The 16,665-nt window shown below is 34.1% G+C and overlaps 1 long non-coding RNA gene across 1 annotated transcript; it reads right to left on the reverse strand.

Annotated features, from left to right (window-relative positions):
• Positions 1 to 8,048: 8,048 nt before the first annotated feature.
• LOC127735700 (uncharacterized) lies at positions 8,049 to 16,015 on the reverse strand. The gene is made up of 2 exons (XR_007998569.1): positions 15,778 to 16,015; positions 8,049 to 9,014 (listed from the first exon to the last, which is right to left on the reverse strand). It is a non-coding gene; the product is annotated as an uncharacterized LOC127735700 (long non-coding RNA).
• Positions 16,016 to 16,665: the final 650 nt, after the last annotated feature.

Here is a 16,665-nt window from a genome sequence, read left to right on the forward strand (position 1 = left end):
TCAGGTTCTAAAGTGTGGAGTTGGTGGATCCAAAAATTTTCTCTTCTCCTTCTCGCCGTGGTGTCCCACTCGGTGTTGACTTCTATGATTTGGAAGGTAACATTATCAAAAGAATGTTTCGTTGAACGAAGATGTCTTGTGAGAGGACAGTTTTTGTTGGTTTTGTACCATGAACGATGGTTATTGAGCCGAATATTAAATTTGTCCATTGTTTCTCCCACATACTGAATGCCACATGTGTCACATGTTAATATATAAATTGAGTTCTCCGTTTTACAGTTGGAATTTGAGTAGATGGTATAATTTTGTTTAGTAACGGAGCTGATGAAAGAACTGCTTGTATTGGCAGCTTTACAACACAAGCAGTTCCTTCGACCACATTGTTTGTAGCAACCGGGAGATGGAGTAGGCTGCTTTGCTAATACAGATGTCACTAATTTGTCACGGATGTTTTTAGGTCTTCTGAAGGCCATGACTGGTGGTGAGGAAAATACTTTTTTAAGATTTGAATCATTTTCTATAATTTTCCAATGCTTCTGAACAATGGAAGACACATTTTTTAAATCAGGATGGTAAGTGAGTACAAGGGGTGTTCTGTTAGCTGCTTTATTCTTATCTTTGTACTCTAGAAGTTCTTGGCGACTAGTTTTGTTTGCTCTTTCGAAAGCGCTATCAATGATGTTGTTATTGTATCCTCGAACAACTAGATGTTTACGTAGTTGTCCAAGTCTAGCATTTTGCGTATTTTCAGTAGAGCATATTCTCTTGATTCGCAATGCCTGGCTGAATGGGATGCCACGGGAGCAGTGTTTAGGATGGCAACTTTTAGGAGAAAGGAATTGATGTTTGTCCGTTTGTTTGGTATGAAGGTCCGTTATAATAGTTCCGTTCTTGATGTAACTCGTAGTGTCGAGGAAGTTTATTTTCTCCATAGATGATTCATATGTAAATTTTATTGAATGGTGGAAAGAGTTACAGTGTCCTAGAAATTCATTAAGATGTTCTTGTGAATCTGTCCATTTGAAATCAATATCGTCAATGAATCGGAACCATGATAAGGGCTGGTATGGAGCACTAGCCAAGAGGCGTTTTTCAAGTTGGCCCATAAATATGTTGGCAAATGACGGGGCCATTTTTGTGCCCATACTAGTACCGTCTATCTGGAGATAATGTTTTTCATTGAAAGAGAAGTTGTTGTTCTCTAGCACTAGTTTCAGAAGTGTAACAAGGCACCCAGTTGGAGGATTTTTTTCACTACGAGTGTTCCATACCTCTTCACACGCTGCTATTCCTTCGTCTTGTGGAATGTTGGTATATAAAGAAGACACGTCCATGGATGCAAGTATAGTATTGCTTGGTAGAGGATTGAGGCTTTCCATTTTCTTTAAATAATCAGTCGTATCTTGGATGTAAGAGGGTAGTTCTTTCACATGAGGTCTTAGATGATGGTCTAAAAATTCTGATATCTTTTCAGTTGGATGACTATTTGCTGAAACAATTGGTCGACCTGGATTGCCCGTTTTATGTATTTTAGGCAACATATAGAATCTTCCGGCCTTTGCTTCGTTCTCAAGAGGTCGGAGATAATCAAAGGTGTCATTGTCTATATGTTTTTTGTCGAACATCTCTTGAAGGATGGTGTTGATCCTTCGTATATTATTTAGTGTTGGATCTGTGGTTAATTGTTTATAAAAAATGGAGTTTGAAAGTTGGCGATTTCCCTCTGCTATGTAATCTGTTTTATTCATGACAACCACAGCGCCCCCTTTGTCGGCAGGTTTTATTACGATATCCTCTTGATCTTTTAACGCTTTCAAAGCAATGCTTTCTGACTTGGATAAATTATAATTTCTTGTATTTGTTATACAGGACTTTATATCAGACCTCACGTAGTTAATGAATGACTCCAAGTTATCATTTTTACTCTTAGGTGGTTTCCATGAACATTTTTTTCTTAAATTTTGGGATGGGCGTGACTTCTTCATTGGTGTCAGTATCTGAATCTGTTAATCCAGCTTCTTCAAGGTTTTTCTTGCCCCTATTGTAGAAAAAATCTTTCAAGCGTAAACGTCTAGCGAATTGGTCTAAGTCCTCGTCTAGCTGAAAGTTATTTACATTTGATGGGATAGGACAGAAGTTTAAACCTTTACTTAAAAGAGATTCTTCAGCACGTGTAAGTTCTTTAGATGACAAATTTACAACAATGCTTTCAGTTTTTTGTTTCCGTCTTTTGAATTTTCTTTTTCTAGGGACCTTATGGTTTGTTGTATTGATATCATTCATATCCTGATTTAAATAGACATGCAGTTTATTTTCATCATTTTGTAAATATTTAAAACATTCTTATATTTACATACTAAATAGTGTGTTAAAATTACATTGTTAGGCAATCTATAATTTTATTTGTGTAATTGAATTAATCTCTGTACTGATTAATCCACACTCCCATAGATTTGTATGTCATGTGCTGCTATTTATAGGCACTTATATTATTATCTTCAGTAGCACGCATTTCACAAATGTTTGTGTAATCCATTCAAATCTATCGCTATCTTTACAACATGGATAGCGCACTGCATTTCAAGAAATTAAGATATTTAACTAAAAAGAAACTACAAACTGAACATCATTTATCAAACTTAAAAAAATATATTCAAAGTAGAACTGTACCAAAAGGTTTAAACATCAAAGTGAGTCCCCAGGCACCGGGACATAAATCCAAAAGATTCATGAGCCGTTGGAATGAAATTCTGTTTAACTGTTCAATCCAGCTACTTCAACTGTTACTTTCTTTTACAACCACAAATTACAAACAAATTGTAAATGAAATATCAGATATCATCAACAATAGTAACATTTCACGTGACGATTTACCAATAATTAAACGTCGCCTCGCAGATATTGAAAAAATTGAACTATCCAAACATAAAGAAAAACAAAGGAATAAATTTCAAAGAGATAAAATTCACACTGTCTATTTAAATCAGGATATGAATGATATCAATACAACAAACCATAAGGTCCCTAGAAAAAGAAAATTCAAAAGACGGAAACAAAAAACTGAAAGCATTGTTGTAAATTTGTCATCTAAAGAACTTACACGTGCTGAAGAATCTCTTTTAAGTAAAGGTTTAAACTTCTGTCCTATCCCATCAAATGTAAATAACTTTCAGCTAGACGAGGACTTAGACCAATTCGCTAGACGTTTACGCTTGAAAGATTTTTTCTACAATAGGGGCAAGAAAAACCTTGAAGAAGCTGGATTAACAGATTCAGATACTGACACCAATGAAGAAGTCACGCCCATCCCAAAATTTAAGAAAAAAAGTTCATGGAAACCACCTAAGAGTAAAAATGATAACTTGGAGTCATTCATTAACTACGTGAGGTCTGATATAAAGTCCTGTATAACAAATACAAGAAATTATAATTTATCCAAGTCAGAAAGCATTGCTTTGAAAGCGTTAAAAGATCAAGAGGATATCGTAATAAAACCTGCCGACAAAGGGGGCGCTGTGGTTGTCATGAATAAAACAGATTACATAGCAGAGGGAAATCGCCAACTTTCAAACTCCATTTTTTATAAACAATTAACCACAGATCCAACACTAAATAATATACGAAGGATCAACACCATCCTTCAAGAGATGTTCGACAAAAAGCATATAGACAATGACACCTTTGATTATCTCCGACCTCTTGAGAACGAAGCAAAGGCCGGAAGATTCTATATGTTGCCTAAAATACATAAAACGGGCAATCCAGGTCGACCAATTGTTTCAGCAAATAGTCATCCAACTGAAAAGATATCAGAATTTTTAGACCATCATCTAAGACCTCATGTGAAAGAACTACCCTCTTACATCCAAGATACGACTGATTATTTAAAGAAAATGGAAAGCCTCAATCCTCTACCAAGCAATACTATACTTGCATCCATGGACGTGTCTTCTTTATATACCAACATTCCACAAGACGAAGGAATAGCAGCGTGTGAAGAGGTATGGAACACTCGTAGTGAAAAAAATCCTCCAACTGAGTGCCTTGTTACACTTCTGAAACTAGTGCTAGAGAACAACAACTTCTCTTTTAATGAAAAACATTATCTCCAGATAGACGGTACTAGTATGGGCACAAAAATGGCCCCGTCATATGCCAACATATTTATGGGCCAACTTGAAAAACGCCTCTTGGCTAGTGCTCCATACCAGCCCTTATCATGGTTCCGATTCATTGACGATATTGATTTCAAATGGACAGATTCACAAGAACATCTTAATGAATTTCTAGGACACTGTAACTCTTTCCACCATTCAATAAAATTTACATATGAATCATCTATGGAGAAAATAAACTTCCTCGACACTACGAGTTACATCAAGAACGGAACTATTATAACGGACCTTCATACCAAACAAACGGACAAACATCAATTCCTTTCTCCTAAAAGTTGCCATCCTAAACACTGCTCCCGTGGCATCCCATTCAGCCAGGCATTGCGAAACAAGAGAATATGCTCTACTGAAAATACGCAAAATGCTAGACTTGGACAACTACGTAAACATCTAGTTGTTCGAGGATACAATAACAACATCATTGATAGCGCTTTCGAAAGAGCAAACAAAACTAGTCGCCAAGAACGTCTAGAGTACAAAGATAAGAATAAAGCAGCTAACAGAACACCCCTTGTACTCACTTACCATCCTGATTTAAAAAATGTGTCTTCCATTGTTCAGAAGCATTGGAAAATTATAGAAAATGATTCAAATCTTAAAAAAGTATTTTCCTCACCACCAGTCATGGCCTTCAGAAGACCTAAAAACATCCGTGACAAATTAATGACATCTGTATTAGCAAAGCAGCCTACTCCATCTCCCGGTTGCTACAAACAATGTGGTCGAAGGAACTGCTTGTGTTGTAAAGCTGCCAATACAAGCAGTTCTTTCATCAGCTCCGTTACTAAACAAAATTATACCATCTACTCAAATTCCAACTGTAAAACGGAGAACTCAATTTATATATTAACATGTGACACATGTGGCATTCAGTATGTGGGAGAAACAATGGACAAATTTAATATTCGGCTCAATAACCATCGTTCATGGTACAAAACCAACAAAAACTGTCCTCTCACAAGACATCTTCGTTCAACGAAACATTCTTTTGATAATGTTACCTTCCAAATCATAGAAGTCAACACCGAGTGGGACACCACGGCGAGAAGGAGAAGAGAAAATTTTTGGATCCACCAACTCCACACTTTAGAACCTGATGGTCTTAACGAAAAAGATGAGAAAAGATACAGGAAAGATAAAGAATAATTTAGTACACAGCATCGTCCTTTTTATCCTGTAATATTGGCCAATGGACGTTGCTAACTTCTACTACCAATTTTGTAAAAATCTTGAACTTCATCCAAATTATGTATTTTTTTCAAGGCAGCTAAATTCAAGTGCAACATATACATTGAGCTGCAAAAGTTTCTTATCATCTACATCCGATTTCACCTGGATAGATGCACGCTTGATAAAGCTAGTTAGTCTAGCGAAATATTGCGTTTATTTTCATCATTTTGTAAATATTTAAAACATTCTTATATTTACATACTAAATAGTGTGTTAAAATTACATTGTTAGGCAATCTATAATTTTATTTGTGTAATTGAATTAATCTCTGTACTGATTAATCCACACTCCCATAGATTTGTATGTCATGTGCTGCTATTTATAGGCACTTATATATATATATATATATATATATATATTTCCATTTTCAGTATTTTACTGATAGATGGACCTAGTGTTTACATTTTACACAGTCTGAGAGTAAATTTTGTATACTTCAATAACTATGTCAAGCCTTCATGCAATGTTAAGAAACTTAAGAGAGGAGCTTCAAGAAATAGCATCTAAATTAAAAAAAAAATTGTTTTTTTTTTATTTTCCATATTTTACTGATAAATGGACTTCGTTTTTTCAGTCAACGTTATAATTTTAAACTGTCAGCAGTAACCATTGACTAGACACTGGGTTTCGTGGAACCCTTTACTATTTTTTTTTCAAACATTTACAAGAACGGAGTAGGGAATATTAATTCGTTACCATCAGTAGATGTCCGTTTGGGTCAATTTTGTCCAAAAAAAAAACCAAACTTCGTCGATACCTTATTGTCTTCGAAACAATAATTCGTCCTTATATCGACCCATATGTATGCGTATTTTATGTGTGACCTCGTTTGTGCATGTGCTTATCATGTTCAGTTATTGGAAAAAATTTCATCTGAAAAAACTAGAGAAGTCAACAGAGATTGGGACATTTTTCGTTGACGAGAAACCCAACGGTCTCATTTAAACGACAACCACTAGCTACAGGCTCCTGAGTTGGGAAAGGCATATAGAGAATGGGGCTGGGCTAAACAATCTGATTAAAATTCAGATCTATCACAACATATAAGGATAGCGAAATTAGAGATCTATATTTTAATCTGATTGCCGCCCAACCCTCCGGCTAACCTGGGACAGTGATGTACTAGTAACAGCACAACAGAAGAACATTTAGCTCAACTCAAAAGATAAGCACAAGGCACAAAAACAATAAACACAATAGACACAAAGCACCGACATAAGAGTACTCACAGCTACTGAAAGCTAGAGCAAAGCCAATTACAACTTATACATATATTATGTTCTCTCGGACTCAGACTGGCATCTATTGGAATTACGCATCTCTTCACAAGATAAACTATAATGGATGTTGGATGTGTGATTGGTATTTTAGTCTTTGATACATGATTTTTTTATTAGTTGTTATTGGCTTTGAACTAGCCGTCAGTAACTGCGAGTACTCTCAGATCTGTACTGAAGTGCCTCTTTTGATGTTAGGAATGAGGGATGGAAACATACCCTGCCACGTCCGGTCTGTGTTTATGTTTGGTGTTTTTCTGCTTTGTATCGATCTGATGAGTTAAGCCTTCTTTCAACTGATTTTATAGTTGGTTCTTATGTTGTGCTGTTACACCACTGTCCCAGGTTAGGGGAGGGTTGAGCGCTCACAAACATGTTTAACCCCGCCACATTTTTTATGTGCCTGTCCCAAAGTCAGGAGCATGTAGTTCGTGGTTGTCGTTGGTTCATGTCTGTCATATTTGTATGTCGTTAATTGTTTTGTTATAAATCAGGCCGTTAGTTTTCTCAATTGAATTGTTTCATATTTTTCATGTCGGGGTCTTTTATAGTCGACTTTACGGTATGGGTTTTTCTCATTGTTGAAGGCCGTATATACGGTTGCCTATAATTGCTTACATCCACTTTATTTGAACTTTATTGGATAGTTGTCTCATTTGCAATCTTACCTCATCTCCTTATTTTTATATAAAGATATTTTAATATATGTGGATATACATTAATGAGACGAAAACCTAACAACGAAAATCATCACAGGTTTCTTGTTTTTTGTTTTGTATTTACAGGCTCTAGAAATTTTTGTCGATCCTATAAACTATATGACCACAACACTGGGCTTCATTTAATATAGGAGCTTAAAGAATCATCATGTTGCGACTGCAGAAGTAACTTCATCTGTTGTAGTTAATATGAATTTTATCACCCAAACGAACTGTAAGTATACCAATCTCAAGGTTTGACTGACGGTATAGAAATATATCTATTGTTAATTTGTCCTTGTCCTCTATATGCTTCAACTATTTCCCACTGGACATGAAGCAAAATACAATTCAGAAGTGCACTATTATTTCCGTTTTTATAGTGAAATCATTGTTTTTAAAGAAAATAATCTGCAATGTAATTTAGAATCGGGATATTCTTCAACACAAATGGCAGCTAATGGATTGATACATGTTCATATCAAAAGAACAGGTTCATATTTAAGTGTTTCTTCAATACTAACCAAATAAATTTCCGTAGGCGGTTACAACCGTATATTCACCTACAGTTCTTTAGTGTGATCACAAATAAAGTTAATGCAATGAAAGTTATTTTAGTGTGTCAAATTTGTCATTTGCGAGATATTTAAATTTTCAATAAGAGGAACTCGTTATTTTAATATTTAATACATTGGTATATAAAATATGCATTAAAATTTGTGATACTTTTAAAATAGATAATCTTTGAAGAACGCAGATGTCTCGATAGTCATGCTGTCTTCTTTTTTACCTGCATAAACGTCACTTTAAAAATTTGATAAAATGATTTATTTTTAAAAGTTATGCACGATGCTAAAGGTGCATAACACGACATAGTTGCATAGTTTTGACGACAATCACAGTTTACTTTCATTAATTTCAAACTAAACCCTGCTGTTTTCTTTCAGCTATTTATACATTCTACTTTGAACATGAATTTTTTTATAACGACTAGATTTTCAAAAATCACAAATAGTGCATTACTGTCGAACATATATGGCGAAATTGGCCTACTGTCGAACAAACATGTGTGGCGATATTGGTCTATAATCCTGGTACTGGTGTGGCATCTGATATTGGAAAACTTGTGTGTTATTCATTCCATGTTTTCTTTGGTGTGCAATAAATTCACTCTCAGTTTTCATTGTTATATGACATATACTACATGCAAACATTGCTGCTTGAAAGCAAGGTTTTGTGGTTTTTGCACTATTATAGTCCGACGAAATTTTTCTGTACTTCCTGTTTGTGGGATTTTCCTCATCCGATCTTATGTAGTTCCTCTCCCGTACAACGGTGCTAAATCTAACGCTCTTTTTAGCAAAATTATCTGTATTCATTGCTGCACACATCTGACAACCCGGTATATTTCCAATCCTGCTCCGAAGAGTATCTGTCCCTGTGTAAGATCTATTGTTATTGTTTTGATCACAGTGGACGCATGTTATAGATTCAGTAGAGTTGTTCCGAAGTATTCCTTTCGGTTGTTGTTGTTCCTTTCCCTTTGGAGACAGCCTTCTCTTTAGACCTTCTGAAAACGCTCGAACCGAAAATCCACGTGTCGTCTTTTGGGTTTGCATGACTTGTTTTTGGATCTGAAACAAAAACATAAGTTAAATACTGATATAAATCACATAAACAAGAAGTAGGATGAACGTTTAATAGAACTGCTTTAAAATAGCAGTTGTGCATCTCAATGTTTACTAAAGAATATTAAATAGATGATTTTTTTATAGAATTCAAGAAATGTCACCATTCAACTTGCGAGAAATTTGATTAAAAAACAAGCTCTGATTTAGAACATGGGTTTACGTTACAGTGGTATTTTTATTGTATAATTACATTAAAACAGCAAGCAGACACAAACAAGAGGCTCATGAGAGCCTGATATCGCTCACCTGTTATTTCAGTTTCAGGCATTTGACTTATTTGTAGATCTTACTGAGCTGAACATTATTGCCATTTATACTTTCTCTCTATCTATTATAATATTAAAGAAAATAACCAAAAACAGTAAAATTTAATAAAAATAAACTATTTCCAACAGTAACTCAACAATGGGTTGTCGAACTTGTCTGAAAATTTCGTAACAGATAGATCATGACCTATTTATCACTTTAACTCTCTTTCACTTTTGTTCTAACTGCTGTAGTTTTTGAGATATAAGCCTAAAACTGCTTTTGTCCTCATGTGTTCTATTTTTAGCCATGGCGGCCATATTTGTTGATGGATCAAAACTTCGGATATAATTTACAAACTAGATACTATAAGGAACATTCAGTTAAAATTTGGAAGTATTTGGCCCAGCAGTTTCAGAGAAGAAGATTTTTGAAAAAGTAATAGACTCGCACGAAAAAATGTAAAAAAATAAGCGTTTCAAGGGCAATTACTCCTTAAGGCGTCAATTGACTATTTTGATCATTTGACTTATTTGTAGATCCTACTTAGCTGAAATATTTTGCCATTTACACTTTCTCTCTATCTATCGTAATACAACACTGAGGTTGTGAGTTCGAACCCCGCTCGTGCGGGTGCACTCGACTCCAATTTTAATTGACTAGGATTGTCAGTTTTCCTATCGAAGGTTGGTGGTTTTCTCCGGGCACTCCGGCTTCCTCCACCAATAAAAACTGACCGCAACGAATTAGCCCATAAGCGGTGCTTGAAAGTGGCGTTAAAACACCAAAAATCAAAATCAAATTTCATAGCTGATAATTTTATACTTATTCATCACTTAAACTCCATGTCACTTTTGCTCTAACTGCTATAGTTTTTGAGATAAAAGCCAAAAACTGCATTTGACCCCTATGTTCTATTTTTAGCCATGGCGGCCATGTTTGTTAATGGATCAAAACTTCGGATACAATTTATAAACCAGTTACCCAAAGGAACATTCAGTTAAAGTTTAGAAGTATTAGGCCCAGTAGTTTCAGAGGAGATTTTTAAATGTTAGCAAACATGATGAACAAATTGTGTAAATTTGTCTTTAAAGAGCAATAACTCCTTAAGGGGTCAACTGACAATTTTGGTCATGTAACTTTTTTGTAGATCTTACTTTGCTGAACATGTTTGCTGTTTGCAGTTTATCTTTATCTTCAATAATATTCAAGATAAAATACAAAATTTCCTTAAAATTACCAATTTAGTGGAAGCAACCCAACAATGAGTTGTTCGGTTCGTCTGAAAATTTCAGGGCTGATAGATCTTGACCTGTTGAACATGTTTAGCTCATGTCTGATTTGCTCTAAATGCTTAAGGTTTTAAGTTATAGGCCAAAAACTGCATTTGACCCCTATGTTCTATTTTTAGCCATGGCGGCCATGTTTTTTGATGGATCAAAACTTCGGATACAATTTATAAACTACATACCCTCAGGAACATTCAGTTAAAGTTTGATGGTATTTGGCCTAGTAGTTTCAGAGGAGAAGATTCTTGAAATAGTTTACGATGACGGACGACGACGGACGCCAAGTGATGGCATAAGCTCACATGGGGCCCATCGGGCCCGGTGAGCTGAAAATGTTGTTAAAACGTTTAAACCCTCTGCATTTTTATGCACCTGTCCTAAAGTCAGGAGCCTGTTGTTCAGTGGTTGTCGTTTGTTGGTATGGTTCATAAGTGTTTCTCGTTTCTCGTTTTTTATATAGATTAGACCGTTGGTTTTCCTGTTTGAATTGTTTTACACTAGTCATTTTGGGGCCCTTTATAGCTTGCTGTTCGGTGTGAGCCAAGGTCCCGTTTTGAAGGCCGTACTTTGACCTATAATTGTTTACTTTTTACACATTGTGACTTGGATGGATAGTTGTCTCATTGGCATTCATGCCACATCTTCTTATTTATATATATATATATATATAAATATATATTTATTTATTTACTATTATTTGTTCGGAATCACATGTATCCATTGTTTCCAGCTGTACTGTATTTTCAGTTGATAATTGTTCAAAACGCTTTGTCCACTCGCCCATTTGTCGCTTTAGTTTCATTCATCGGTTACATTTTACCCCAAGGTGGAACACAATTTTGTTTATCGGAGCTAAGGTCCATTGACCAAGTAAAACTTTCTTCTTGAGAAATTTTCAGGTTAATTTATTTCGTATTTAAAAATAGATATACTAGTATGTATATGCGTCTGTTTTTTTATGATTTACAAAAGGAAAACAATCATATAAATATCAAAAATACAAAATAGCTATCAGTATAAATGTTCACCTTAAAGGGGCATTAGCTACGAGATGTAAAATAAAATATGATTTTTTTTTGTTCAATCATTAATGAAAGTAAAATAGTGAAATAATAATTCCCTTTTAGCAGCCAGTTTGGTTCAATTTTGTCAAAATAAGCTAAGAAACATCGCAAGTGAATAATTCGACCTCATTGAATCCGTACTCATGTGACCTTCAATTTAACCCCTTAGCTAGAGATGGATTACGCACGAAATATGCGTGTTCAGTTATCAAAAAGGAAAAGAATGTCAATATTGAAAATGAAACAAGGGTAAACCATTTGACTGACCGATTCGATCCACAAAAACTCATTCTTATGCAGATAATAAACTGATTCGCCGAGCGCAGCTGGATACGGCCGCAGAGGTCCAACCCTGAACAGTTGGGGCAAAAATGGACACAACATTCAAGCTTGATACAGGTCTGAATTTGGATTGTAATTAAATATTTGACACATTTAGGTTTCTGCCACAGAATAAATGTAGTTAAAGAAATTGACAGTTTCTTAAATCTTGAGAAACAAAAATTGACCCCCCCCCCCCCCCCCCAAACATAAATTGTTTCCCCCCTTCTAAAAAATAATATTTGAAGAGAACTAAAGTAATTGTCCGGAATCCAAATGTATGATTTGAATTTATATTCAATTGAAGATTTTTTGCTGTTGTGGAATACACTGTGCTGTTGTGCAATACTTAGTGAATCTGTTTTCAGACTATAAACAAAGAATTAGCAAAATAAATTGTGACCCCCAATTAAAAATTTTTCTTTGGAAAATTGACATAACATTTGAAGAGAATTTTCTTTTGAGGAAAAAAAAAATGCCCCCCCCCCCCCTTTTTCCAAAAAAAAAATTTATAATTTACCCCACTTCCAAAAAACATAATTTTGAAGAAATTCTTTTTGTAAAATGCAGTACAAATTAATACATCCATACACTTGAACAAAAGTTATTGTCCGGAAACCAATTGTTTTCGGACGACGCTGACGCCGACGACGACGTGATACCAATATGCGGTCGTATAAAAACGATGATTAACATATATTTTTAACCTATAATATGAAATCAAACAGACCTAGAAAAATTCAATTGCACGAGTTCGCTATCTATTTATATCTATATTTATGTTTATATCGGGTCGACCGTCGGCAGTCTTCGGAGGTCACCGCAATGGTTAATTAGATGGCGTCTAGACTAAAATACATACGAAATCCTGATAAATACTATCGAGCGCAGTCATTGTTAATTGTTTATTTTAGACTTTTTATAATTTGGATATACGTTTTAGTGTGTTATAAATCAAATATGAGAATTTGAGTCAAATCGGTGAACATGAATTTGACAGCTAATGCCCCCTTTAAAACTTGCAATTACCAATTCAAGGTATCTATAGAAAATCGGCTTTTTATAAAGTGGTAATAGTACAACTTTTCTGGACATCTTCTGGGTGTTAGTGTTTGTTTTTTTGTTGTTGGGTTGCTGTATCATTTACAGTTCACATTTATATGCGTTTCATCATTTCTTTTTAAGAAAATAACCGACAAAATCACTTGGTTTTTTGTAAACGTATTAGGATAAGACTATCATATTAAAAGAATAACGTGAATGTCGAGAGGAGTATATTGTCATGCGCACACATCTTTGGTACCAAATAGTCCGAACAAAAATTAAGCCTGTTTCACCTATAATTTCACGATTGGGTGGCTAAGCTTTTCATTAGTAAAGTCTTCCATGAATGACATTATCTATTGATACGTCTTAATTATGTAGGCTAATAGAAAAAAAGGTCAACCTGACCCGTTTTGTAATTGAAATAGAGTGGGATAACAACAAACGACCATACACAAAATATCATGATTTTGAAGATAAAAAAGAAAGGATATTGGTTATCCAACCAAGAAGCCCAATCAGTACATGCACAGCAAAAAAAAAACACAAAAAGCAAAGAAACAGAGCTATATTTCTGTTCTTCATCTAAAAGTTACAGTGATGCCTTCTACACGGAGCAAAACTCTCACCTCACTGCAGTTTTAAGGCGGCCCCTAGCACTGGTTTGAGCGGAATTCTTTGACTACATTTTACGCAAGCAGGACTATTGTGGGAACAAAAAAATAAAAAAAAAACCCTGATATTTAGCAACGAACATAATCTTGTATTTGAATTATTGAAGATTCACATAAAAAAAATTTAGCCACATTAACCTTCATTCATTTCATGTATGAATGACTTAATTTAAAATTTGCATGAATTGTTTGATACAAGTCATGATCAATTTTCAATGGACAAACTGGATCACCGTGACCTTAATTCTATTCCAGAATTATCTTAGTTGATATGCATAAAGAATTCAAAACCAATTGAATGGGACAACTTTTCAAGTGATGAGGAAATCAATCTGATTACTCGATTAAAATACAGATCATTGGTCTACGCTTTGCTTACAAAAAACACTAGATCATACTCCAAACTATCTACATCCGATTTTAGTCTTGGGTGTATCTGACAAAATTTATTCGGAAGGGCACGCAGCATTATAAAGCAAGATTACAATTAAATCAATTTATGATGATGTTTTGGTATGCCGAGGGCAAGAAATTGATACTCGACCACAGGAGACACAATTCATTTAAGGTTCATGTTGACTTTCCAACTTGAAACTTTGAGGAATAGGGAAATGACAAGCAAAAGAATAAAGTCTTCACACGATGAATATTTACTACCGTCATATAATTAAGATTCCACCTACCTGAATTTAAAGTACATTCTTCATCTAAAGTAGTTAAAATACAGTAAAGATCAAGAGCATGTATACTAATGAGAGTTTCTGAACCTGATACCAGGTACCCAACTACCGAGAAAACATTACAATACCAGCATTGTGTGGGAAAATAAATCGTATTTCTTAAGGCAAATTATTTGAAATAAAAACATTTGAAGCGGATCTGATGAAAGATTTCTGTTTTTATTAAAAGCTTAATCTTTTTACTGTTCGGGCTATTATTTTCCTGAAGAAAAGCCAGTAGAAATCGCCGGTTAAACCTACGTGTCCGGATTTTTTTTAGAGCCTGTGGATATGTTTTTGTCTTAAATATAAAGCAATAGACTTAACTAGAGAAATATGTTTAAAATGTGGGTTTTCATTACGATTGGAAAGATAATAAATTCCATGGTATTTTGGGATAACAGTCGTAATTTGAAATAATTTTAAAATTATTTTTGTTTTAATCTTAGAGTTAAGCATTTTCCTTAAATTCAAATGACTAGAATCTCATATTTTTAAACTGAAACCTACTATATGTCAATGAAATTTAATCAGTTATTCTAATGACCACAAAAATGTTACACTTACATTCAACGGGTGTCAGCCTATTCAAGTTGAAATTGAAAGAAAAACCGTCATTAATATTCCACCTAATTCGAAATTTTGTTACTAACCGGTCCCAATTATACATACATGCTGACTGAATGAATTTTATTCTCATCAACTAATGACATAGTTATAGAGACAATAAGTATATACAACAATATAATATAATATACAGTGCATGTGTGAAATAATGATATACATTAACCAATTATACATACATGCAGTTAATTCCCTTTTGACTTAACAATGGTATTGGCATTTTCTCAACACCATCTAACGAAGCATGAAGAAAAATCTCTAATTTTCATCATTATGATTTATTTCCTCATATCATTAATTTATTATATTTCTAAATTTTTGGCGAGGCGGTGGGATAGAATATTGTCACCGAATAATAGAAACGTATATATATGTATACCAGGAAACAGCGTACGTTTTATCTATTTTTTTTTATAGTTTTAGTTTAAGATGAAGCTGTCTAAAAGTAGAATCAAGAACATGGATTGGTCTACACATGGAAGTAGACGAGAAAATGTCTGTTTTTATACTCGTATATTTCATAAAATATTAACATAAATTTAAAAATAAACTATGACTTGCAATTAGGTTTAAAAACAAATTGACGCTTTTTTTTATTCGATTCCGACTATTTTGTTTTATTATCAAATTAAGAGAGATAAATATTTAAGATAAGTATTTTTTTTTTAAACCTTACCTTCTATGAACGTTCAAAGTAAAAACATACGAAAATGAAGAATACTCACTTCTATCCTTTCACGTGTTTAATTTCCCACATACAAAATAAATGTCCGGTCGTTGTTTTATTATAAATCTTAATTTGAGTAAATATTTGTCAGTATTACTCCTTTTGACATTTAGCTATCCAAATTACGAAAAATGTGTCTCTAAATGCTACAATTTGGCAGCTAATTAGCACTTTTATTACATACGGCAGGTTGGCCCACATAGATTATAACCACACAGACTGATGATCAGTTTAAATTTTTGAATGGATTACGAAATGCAATATCAGTGGACCAAAACAAATGTTTGTAGGTCAGCTTGAATAAAAACCTATTGAGAATTATACTTATTATAATGCAGAAAGATTTAGAGATAAAAAAAGAGATGCATTCTATCTTTTATTCTTCGTTTCATTGACATGTGTCAAACTCGGTTAACATAATAGGGACGTCTAGGGCCTGAGTCGCACAATTTGTTTTTGCAATATAACATTATTTTCCATTTAGGTCAAGTTGAGTTCAAATTGGTAGACGGTTTTTAAAAAATACTTCAGAAAAATAAACCTTAAACATGGAATGTTATTTAATCTGCAACCTATTACCCTTAAATACATTTTCATCACCCATTAGAATCAGTTAAAAAATAAATGGATAAACGTCCCTATATAAGCTGGTCCCGGGACTTTTGGAAAATAATACTACTGAAATACAACAAACATGTGCTGTGTGAAATATCTAAATCTTAAGCGGCTGTAAAACTTATTCTAAAAGTATTTGGACAGTATTTTTGTGTGCATTTAACCAATAACTATGAAATTTGCCAACATAAAATAATGAAGCTGTAACTTCTTGTAAGAAGCAATCCTTATGCTTTTATTCCTTCTTACTAAAACAACAAATGTTGGTTAA

This window comes from Mytilus californianus, unplaced genomic scaffold (assembly GCF_021869535.1).
Source record: "Mytilus californianus isolate M0D057914Y unplaced genomic scaffold, xbMytCali1.0.p SCAF_3, whole genome shotgun sequence".
NCBI lineage: Eukaryota > Metazoa > Mollusca > Bivalvia > Mytilida > Mytilidae > Mytilus > Mytilus californianus.